We start from the raw sequence: 10,965 nt of genomic DNA, 5'->3' as shown, positions 1-10,965 counted from the left end.
TTCCACATCTCCCAGAGCCTGAGTTATTCAGGATGGACTCGCCCAAGGGTGATTGTGGAAGGGGTGAGTTTGGGTGGGTTGTGGGGGGAACGCTGCAGCAAAACAGTCCCGGGCCCAGTTCTCTACAGTCTCTCCATTCATGAGCGGACAACTGTGCTTCTCTTTCTTCCTGGTTATCTAGAGGGTGGGCCACTCTTAAAATCCCACGTGTGTGCGTGCACATTCACATACACACAGAAACTCACAAGCATACGCTCTCTTCTATACAAACAACAGGAACAAAAACAGCAGAAAACACAACACAAGAACAGAAATCTTCAATATTCAAAGATAACCCCTCAATTTTCAATGTTCACTTACCTCAATGGAACCCTGCCTTCAGTGATGAGCAAAGCACTCTAGTCCCCCCTGGTTCACCCCTCTACTTCAAAACCATACTTAAACCTCTACATTTTGCAAGAGACAATTCCTAGTATGTCTTTTTACTGCAACAGAGCTCACTGACCCCTGTGGTCACATCTGACTATCCAGAGACCTCATCAAACCATGGCAAGTACTGACTGCTTTTCTTTATCTTAGATCAGGTACATTCTGAAGTAGGGCATGTGCCACCCTGAAAACTGTAAGGAGACACTATTATAATCAGGCATCTATTAAGTAAATAAGTCCCTTGTCACTAGATATAGTAAACAGATATAGTTCCGGCCCTCAGGAAACTTATAATCCAGTGAAGAAGATACCCATAAAAACAAATGAACAAACCATGTGCATGATTACAGCTGCAATTAGCACTGTGAAGAGAATAAAATGGTGAAATGAGAAACAACAAGGGAAACTCACTTAAGATATGGTGGTCAGAGAGGGCTCTTCTGGCACGATCATACATAAGTATTGACACATGTTGGGAAGAGTATTCTCTCAAAGAAATAGCATGTGCAAAGGCCCTGTGGCAAGGATGGGTCTTGGTTGTGTGAGCAGGGGAGTCAAGAGTGCTGGAGGCAGAGGTAAAGCTGGAGAGGTGGCAGGGGATGATTAAATAGAGCCTTGTAGGTTAGAGTCATAGTTTGGGTTTTACTATGAGTGAGGTGGCACTCGATTGAAGGATTTTAAGCAGAGAAGTTTAATTGAATTGATATTGAAGAAAGACTATCTGCTTTGTAGAAAATAGACTAGAGGTGGACAAAAAGTCCTATTCAGATCCACCCTGGGTGGGGTAAGGGAGTGGGTGGAGAGTTGTTCTCCCTGCTACAAATATCTGTTCATCTGCTAGCCATGGAAACGGTCTTAGCTGACTGTTAACCACACAACTCCCTCCCTCCTCCACTACTTTCCACCACACACACACACACACACACACACACACACCTCTCTCTTTCTCTCTCTCTCTCTCTCTCTCTCTCTCACACACACACACACACACACACCCCTTTCTAAAATTTCCCTCCTTTCCTCTCCTTACTTGTCCCATTTATCCCTTGTTTAAAGTCTTTCAATCATTTTTAGTCTGTGTACTCTTCTTACTCCAGTATTTTTAACATAATGTGTGACTAATGTTCCAATAAAATTCTAATGCTGCAGCAAAGTTATAGCATTTAAAATTTTGCTACTTTTAAAATTCCATTTCCGAAAAAGCTATTCTTTAGGCACTATATGGCTTGTGCCTTATGATTGTACCTCTTGTGAATCATGACATTTTTGGATAGTTGCTCCTTGGTTATCTGCCTGCCCTGTTTAACCAGTTCTAGACACCACAGAACACAGCGTTTGGATTCAGACTGAGCTTTTTTCAAATCCCTCAGCCCTAAATATTAGTTCTGTGACCTTAGGCAACCTCTTTGAACCTCCAGGTCTTAGTAACATGGAGAGAACGGTAACTTCCTTACAGGTTTGAGGATTAAATAAATTGCACATAAACCATCTGACACCATGCTGCTCAACACATGGTGAGTAATACTGTATATGCAAATATCAAGCAAACATCATTTAGAGCCTTTGGTTCCTGAAAGTTCAAATTTTCCCCTTTTTTTCTGCCTATGATCTACTCATCCCACCTTCATGAATTTAATTCCTCTTCCATTCTTTGTTGAGCTTAATCTCATTTATTTGGCCCTTACTGTTCTGCTTCAACTTCTTGCCAATACCATTCCCAAGGGCTGCAGCTGTCGGTAACCAATCAAGTCATCATGCAGGTAATAATGGCGGAGAGACAGATCAGAACCAAGACTGCTGGGGAGCACCTTCTGATTCATGATGCATAATGAATATGCTAGAAGGTTTGGGGATTACAGTCAAACTTGAAACGATCTGAGGAGGGTCAGGCTGAGATGAGACGGTGCTGGAGAAATCAGGCAACATCCAGGGCTCTGTATATTTGCCCAGATCATGCAGAGTTTGCGCAATTGGCCAGCACCACTGGCCTAAAGGACATGCTATAGAGCTGCACAGAATACTATTGGTTCTCAAACTCTCTTCGTGTCTTTAGATTTAGAGTAGTCTGTGCACTAGTTATCCCGAGCATTCAAGAATGTAAACGTATTAAAGGACTTCTGCACATGACTGCTTATGGATTTCCACATTTCAAAAAAGTTGTTTATGTTTCTTTACAATAAAATCCACTCAACTCCGAAGCTGTAGTAATTTCGATAATTCAGAAGTCAATTCAAGATCTTCCAGTGTTCTAGACTTATCATTATAAACATCTTTTTTTGCTCTATATGCATAACTGCCAGTCCAGAGGGCATTCTGGTTAATAAAATGTCAGATTCTTCTATAATATCAGTTATAATAACATTAAGTAAACGTGCTACTAGTACCGTGTTTCCCCGAAAATAAGACCTAGCCAGACAATCAACTCTAATACGTCTTTTGGAGCAAAAATTAATATAAGACCCAGTCTTATATCACGTTAGAAAAAAATTAATGTAAGACCCAGTCTTATTTTACTATAAGTACTTATAGTACTTTTACTTATAGTAAAATAAGACTGGGTCTTATATTAATTTTTGTTCCAAAAGATGCATTAGAGCTGTCTGACTAGGTCTTGTTTTCGGGGAAACAGGGTAATAAAAGCAGACTGGTTTAGCTCAAGACCATTATTCAAAGAGGAATAATAATAATGATAAATAATGTTAATTGCCAACACTTCTGTCATGCAGGGACGCAGCTCCTGCTTCCTGCACAAGAACGCAGAATAGAGTGGGGCCAGAAAGGAACATCAACAGAACCATAGACAGGGAGTCATACCACTATATTCTCGCTGGCGGCTGGGATGGAGACACAGGAAGCAGGAGCCACACGATCTGCAGTCTGCCGTCCCCTTCTCAGCCTGCCAACCAACCCCACTTGCTAACTTCAATCCGCGTTTGCTAGCGCAGCCACAGCAGTTATATCAGTGGGCAGTGGCTAACTGGTTACAGCTGATGGCCAACTAGTCACAGCTGATGGCCATCTACTACCCAAGACAGCACCTTTCCATGTGAGGCCGAGAGCCTGGAAACTGCTCTCTGGGACTCTGTCCCCACACTTCCATAGTTGTTATTGTGTGTCAGGCACTCTTAAGCACTTTGTGTGTTCATTCATAGCACTCCATGAGACAGGCACTATTATTCCCATTTTACAGGTGGTCATAAAGCGAGTGAGTGGCAGAATCAGGGCTCTGACCAAAAAAAGTCAGGCTCTAAGTTCTAGGACTTAACTACTATGCTTTGTTCCTCCCTTTCCTTCATTCAAAAATAGTCATTTTAAATAGATATATTTGGGAAAACGTTTACTCACAAAGGTAGGTTGAGGAATACATATATAACCAAATATTAAACTTTGTAATATGTCCCAGGCTGGTATAATATGTACTTGTCAAAAATGGAGCAAAGAGCATAAGCTATTGCTCTCTTACTTAACTATGGATACAGGTCCCACACAGCCTCCTTTCTCATCGCCATGCCCCACGCTGAAGCATGAACCCTGAGCGAGGGCCCTGCTTCCGGGTCTGGACACGGGATGTCTCAATTCCACGGGCAGCCTAGGAGCGTGGGTGATGCACATAAGAAGCACATGGAGCCCCTCCCCTCTGAGGGGCAGATTCATTTCGGTGCCAAGAAAGGCTGTTCATTCGTTTAGCAAATATTTATTGACCACCTACTATATGCCATTGTTGTTGGCTCTTTGGGGTTCAGTTGTGGGGACAGAGTCCCAGAGAGCAGTTTCCAGGCTCTCGGCCTCACGTGGAAAGGTGCTGGCTCGGGTAGTAGGTGGCCGTCAGCTGTGGCTAGTTGGCCATCAACTGACACCAGTTAGCCAATTAGCCACTGATATAACTGCTTCGGCTGCGTTGGTTGGTGAGTCGGTGAGTTGGCAGGCAGAGAAGCAGACAGCAGGATGCAGGTCGTGTGGCTCCAGCCACTAGTGAGACTATAGTGCTATGACTCCCCTACCTATGGCTCCGTGGGTGTTCCTTTTTGGCCTCACCACATCCTGCGTTCTTGTGTGGGGAGCGGGACTAGAGGCCCCGCAGGCCGACCTGCACGACAAATGGCGGAGCGAGCAGGGTCTCCCGCACGACACAGTAGTAAGCAAACCGGATAAAAATCCTTCTAAAAGTTTACATTCTAGTGGAAGAGACAGACAGTAATAAGATAAGTAAATAAAATATGTAGTAGATTGTATAATTAAAGTACAGAGGAGAAAAAGTAAAGTACGGAAAGGGGATTAAAAAAAATTGAGTGTAACAAAAAGTTTAGACAAGTGGAAAGGGAGACCTCTCTGAGAAGATGCTATGTGAAGTGCAAAGAGCATCTTTTTTTGTGTGCCATCCTTTCCTAAAATAAAAATTTTCCCAAAGGATGATCATCTGAAGATTACAGTGTAAAAATAGTTAATGAACCTCCATTATTTCAATCACCCAGAATTAGCCAAAATAAAACCATCAATCAAAACACAGCTTTCACAGATTTACCTGGGGTAAAATCAAAATGATTCCTCACACATGGAACTGACACCTTCGTCCTCTGTCTTCCATGTACTGAGGTGGTCTGCGTATCCCGCTTACTGACACAGAGGATGTATGTATGAGAACAGGTTGTCAACTTAAAAATGATATTAACCATTTGCTTTTGCTGTCCAATTCCAAATGTTTGGTGATTTTTTTACACTTAATAGGAATGAATGCACACTTTGGTGTCAACCCAGCCTCCGCCAAATGGCTGGAAGTGAGAACAAACTGCCATTAGAACATACTAGCTGTGACATTAGCTATCATGGAGGTCAGTATAAGGTGCAGCAGACGCACGGAGAAAGAAGCCTGTTCCCAAGCGGAAGATGTTCGAGCCAGCCGTTGGCCATGTGGACAGGCACTGAAGGACATTCCAGGAGCAACAGCAGGTCCCAAGCCGTGGGAGGCTGAGGGGCATGAGCCTGTGTGCGGAATCTCACCGCATCACGTGTCACTGACACCGATCGTGCAGGCCCGTCGGCAGGTCAGCACAGGCCCACCTTCCAGAGGGTCTCAGTCCTCCACTGTGGGTGCAGCCTCTTAATTCCTGGTGTCTGACCAGCATCTCAGAGCCTGTAACTCGATACTCTCTGGGGTACTTTCACAGGGTGGAAAGAGACCTGAAATCCAAAATCAAGGACTAGTGGCCCTGCATGAGAAGGCCGCTCCCCTTTCCACTTTACCACATTTACCTCCACCTAAGGCTCTGAGGGTGAGCTCCGGCTGGTGGCCCCACAATGACAAAATTGCTAGTTAGGGCTGTTCCTGAGACAGGTGGGAGATGGTCCCAGCCCGCCTGGACTTAAACAGTCAGGCCGTATATGCCACATGGGGTGTGGGCTGGGGATGGCTACTGAGTGCTCATCCGCAGGGGAACGAATGATCATATGCTCCGTGAGTTTATTTTTAAGTTAGAATAATAACATACACAAAAGTCCCTGCAAACCTTGAAGTCTTACTTTTTCCCAGTTCTTGGGACATGGGATGGCCTAGTAATGTTTGTAGAATGAATGAGGGAGTGAAAGACAGACCAACCGTGCGGGAACAAACTCCCTCTTCTTCTAGAAGAAGAAGAGCGTTAGAACCCTTAAACCTGTGATCCACTCTCCATCTAAAACATGAATGGGAGCATCTTTTTTTTTTTTCCCCCTTCTTCCTCCTCTCCTCCCCCGACTCGGGTTCAAACCTCCGGCTGCTCAGCTCCAGGGAGAGCCTGGAGCTCACAATCTTAGCTGTAGAGGGCGCAGCTCACTGGCCCTCGTGGGAATCGAACCTGCGAGCTCGGCGTTAGGAGCATGGCGCTCCAACCACCTGAGTAACCGGGCTGGCCTGATGCGAGCATCTTGAATCGAAGGCCCTCTCAGGATCTTTCTATGTGCCTATTTCATCATGGAAGCTGTCGCAAATGTTCCTTTGCTTAGAAAAGTGAGTGAAAGAAGTCAGACTGGGAGAAATGTGACCACAGCTTGCCTCACTCAGTTTTTGAATTGAGAAGTAGTTTGATAAAGCAGGACATACCATACGCCATGAGACTGTTCATGAGGACGTGTTGCATTTAGTAATAAGCTGAAGAACCCAATAAACGGCTGAACAGGAGAGGATCTTACTCGGTTCAGGAAGTCTGGCACCTTTGAGACTTTAAATCTCTCTTTCTGTCTGTACTATTGCATCTCTCTATCAGCTGTTTCATATAAATATCAAAATGTGTCAGGCTTCTTTGTACCCTTCGATTCAGTGGTCCTGCAGACAATTTATCCTGCACTGTTTATAAGGCTGGATGAAATCCATAGTTCTGCCTGAATTCTTTTTCCCCTTTAGAGATTTTGCTGCCTGCTGCTTTGGGCTCCCTCCAACTTGTGAGAATAACGTGTTCCACTACATTCTTTCTCCCCCTTCCTTCTAATGCTGTCCTTCATTTACCCCAAACTTTCCCCTTCTCCTGAGATTCCACTCACTTCTTCAACTTTTCCCAGGAATGCACAACCCTCTCACTTAGGGACTTGCCTGCCCTCTGCTCAGAATTACGGACACCTGCTGTCTTGTTCTTCTGCACCCTGGGCTCCTTCAAATTCTTCTGACTTGTAATCCCAGCAAAGCTAAGGTCCTGGAGACATTTATAACTCCAATCTCCTTAAGTTACTCTAAGATTTGATTTTCAATTACACTGTCATTAGAAAGTATTGAAGGAGGAAATGGATTTATGAAATCAATATGCACGATCCAGTCACTTGTGACAGAGCTCACCATCTGATACAAATTTTTCAAAACAACATTTAGAATGATCCGATTTGCTTTGGTGATTGCACGACTTTTTCTTACTCTTCGTACTATCCCTGTTCCAAACTATAACTAAAATATAGTCACATTTCATTCTAATCTTGACACCACTCTTTCTTCCTGCATTAATGCCACATTCAGTATCTCAAATTGACACAAAAATTTAGTCAAAGAATGTCATCATGTATGAAGAGTAGCATTTTTAAAGGTGTTCATTTCCTTATAACTCACTCTGTTGTTCTCTGAATGGGACTGTCTGGTTCTAACTTAAGTTGGAAGAGAGAACGAGTAGTAAGGATGTCAAGACCTTGGGAACATGGCTTAGGAAGTGAGGGGAAGCCCCGGTTGCCAGGAACAGGCAGCGCAGTTATGGAGGGAAACTATCTATTCTATAAAGGCCGGTCTTTAGGAGAGCATTAAGTTAGCCAATGCAAATGGCCCAAAGCAGCTTTCACTCTATCTCCTCCCCTTGTCATCTACACTTTATGAAAGAGCTGCCTCCGCTTCCCTGCTTCCATTCATTCATTCCGCAACCTATACACACACACACACACACACACACACACACACACACACTCACTCACACACCTTTGATGGTCACCACCAACTTCTTTGTCATTTAATCCAGTGGACACATCTCATTCCTTTCCTTGTCTGAACTTCCTGCAGGATTTGACACACTGTTGAACATCTTCTCTTCAAAATTCTTTTCCCCTTGCTTTTAAGACCCCATACTCCCCTGGAATTCCTCTGTCCACAGCTTTTCATTTTCTTTCTCTGCATCTTTTTTCTTGACTCTTCTTTTAAATGTTAGTGTTCCTCACATATTTGTCCTTGGTCTTCTTTTCTTTTCATTGCACACGATCACCTCCCCTCCCATTGAGTCATTTCCATCTTCATGCTGATGACTCTCAGCTGACCTACAATCCAACTACCTCCTGCCCCAAACTCAGCACGCCAAAACCAAAATTCCTCATCTTCCCGCCCGATTCGCCCAACCTGCTTCCTCTCTCGTACTCATCATGCTTGACTCTTCCTACTGCCTGACCTATCTACCAACAGTCACACAATCCTGACCATCAGACTTCCAAAGACCTCTTGAATTTGCCCACTTCTCCCTAACACCATTGTTCTACCTCAGGCCATGTAACCCCATCCTTAACCTGTCTGATTTCCACTCTCATTCCCCTCAAATCCACTCTCCAATTTGCAGCCAAAACAATCTTAAGAAAATTGAATTCTGATTCATCATTGCTCATCCTTCAGTGGCTTTCCATTGAACTTAGAATAAAGATAAAAGTAGTTATACTGCCCGTGTTCCATATCTCTTAGCACTATCCCAGCCTTCTCTATCTTCCTACTCAATCCTACCCACATGCCCCACCCACCCCAATATGGAAGGAAGGACTTGCGATCTCTCTCAATTTCTCTCTGTCCCCCCTCCACCCACCCACAACCATCACATCCCTGCATATGCTGCTCTTGTTGTCTAGAAACACCAATTCCTCTCCGCATCCCTAATGCCTGGCTAGATCATATGTATCCTTTAGCTTCTCACTTTGATGTCAGTTCCCAGGGGTCTTCCATGACCTTCCCAGGCGGGGTTAGGGGTCTCCTATGGGTTTCATACTGCCCCCTGTTGGTGGAATACGCAGCGCTCATCGCTCAGTTGATTCATCGGTCTCCCCTCACACGTGATATGGAGCTCCTTACATGCAAAGCTGCCAGTTATCCTCACAGCCCAGGGCCCAGCACATGAAGTATCCTCAATAAAGACCTCACGAATGAATAATCTAAGAAAAATAGAATTAAATTTTCCTTATGCACATCAAGATTTCCATACAAAATTCATTTAGAGTAACAAACCAAATAAAATTCACTTGAAAACGTTTGTTTACAAACTACACAATACCCGTAACCCAAGTGAAAACACGGGTGGAGGAGTGGGGAGGGAGGGCGGAATCTTAGTTTAAATGGTTTTCCAAGTCATTTAACCGCATAAAGCTCCATGTAGCCTCTTTCAGTATTTGAACTTTCTGATCTGTAGACTGCTCCTTTTTGCTTGTCTTGAGCCTAGAGAAGTATGATACATTCCACTCTGTGCCCATGCTGTGGACTGTGTGTGTCCCCAGTTGTCACTAATGCTCTTTTGGACCCGCTTCTTCTTTGTCAAAGGAAGCTCTGTGACTCAGCAGCTTGCAACCTGCCTTTTTAAACGAGTGGATCTTTTTGCTCCCAGCAGACTGAATACAATTAGTCACTACACACCACACAACAATTATATTAGAAAAACATTACACAGATCTCTGCATAATCAGAAGGTACCTGCTTATAAGCTTCAGGTAGCTATACTTTGTGGGTTTTTTTTTCAGGGCAAGATCACAATTCAACCATGCTTAGCTGCATTGCCATGGCGAATGCTAAGCTACAACAAATAATTCCTCATGAAGGAAGCGTGCGATTAGTACTCAGTGCTCTGATTTCCCCCCACAGGATAAAGATGGTATTTTACCAAAAATAATTTATACCTTGGCATCCGATGTAATGCAAATTTGATAAAAATGTAAGACTCCATTAAAATTAAGGACATGAACGCCTTTGGCTCACACGATGTGCAGATGGAGAACTGTGGCGAATTTTAGAAATGTGGGCTGCAGATTGTGTTCTGAATGCATTAAGATAGGGTGGATAGGTTGTCTGTTCCTAATGTGTGTGAAAACACAGTGTGAAACTCTGATTGATTATTTACTGCAATCATGGTATTGAGTTTATCCTGACAGTAAGAACACAGAAACCTGAAAGGTAGGCAGCCTCAAAGTTTCCTAAATACAGATTTAGAGGGTCTGCATATTTCAGCTCTCTGTCATATAGGTTCTGTGGTTCACTAAATAATTACTCCACATCGAAAATAAGGAAGTCACACACCCTGTCATCAAATTGCTTACAGTCTGGTTGGGGAGAAGAGGAGAAGAAGAAAGGAAAACAGAAAAGAAGAAACAGGAGTGGCCGGTTAGCTCAGCTGGTTAGAGCGTGATGCTTGTAACACCAGGGTTGCTGGTTTGATCCCTGCATGGGCCACTGTGAGCTGTGCCCTCCACAACTAGATTGAAACAACTACTTGACTTGGAGCTGATAGGTCCTGGAAAAACACACTTAAAATAAATAAAAGTTAAAACATACACGCGCGCACACACACACACTCACACACACACACAGACATAGAGTGTCTGCTATGCGTCAAGCACTTTGTAAAATGTTACATATAATTTCATTTCGTCTTCACGATAACTGCATGTAGTACGGCATGTAGTTAGGATTACTATCTCTGTCTGTGATGAAATCATCAACTGAGAAAGGTAGGAAGAAGGTTTGGTTGGCATGGTTAGACATAATGAATTCAGAGATCCTCAGTTTGACATCTTTGTAAGACATCCCTGAGAGGAGGTCCTTTGGATGCTTGAAAATATGGGTCTGAGGTTCAGGGGAAGGCCAGGGACTGAGGCATGAATGAGAGCCCTGGGGATTAAGTACAAATCCGGAAGAGAAAAGGCGGAGGACTGTAGTTTGGGGTAAAAACAAAGCAAAACAAAAAAAAAACCCAAAAAACACTGCTTGAGAGGCACATAAAAGAAGAGAAGTCCACGAAAAAGATGAAGAAGGAGTTGTCTAAAATGCAAGGGAAGGAGCAGGAGGACAGTGTT

At 43.8% G+C, this 10,965-nt stretch overlaps 1 non-coding gene across 1 annotated transcript; it reads left to right on the top strand.

The window, feature by feature from the left end:
- The first annotated feature begins 10,268 nt into the window (after positions 1-10,268).
- On the top strand, positions 10,269-10,342 carry TRNAT-UGU (transfer RNA threonine (anticodon UGU)). The gene has a single exon. It is a non-coding gene; the product is annotated as a tRNA-Thr (tRNA).
- The last annotated feature ends 623 nt before the right edge of the window (positions 10,343-10,965 follow it).

Source organism: Rhinolophus ferrumequinum, chromosome 4 (assembly GCF_004115265.2).
Source record: "Rhinolophus ferrumequinum isolate MPI-CBG mRhiFer1 chromosome 4, mRhiFer1_v1.p, whole genome shotgun sequence".
Lineage (NCBI taxonomy): Eukaryota > Metazoa > Chordata > Mammalia > Chiroptera > Rhinolophidae > Rhinolophus > Rhinolophus ferrumequinum.
Note: the sequence above shows the minus strand (reverse complement) of the source record. Positions and strands in the feature narration are given on the sequence as shown.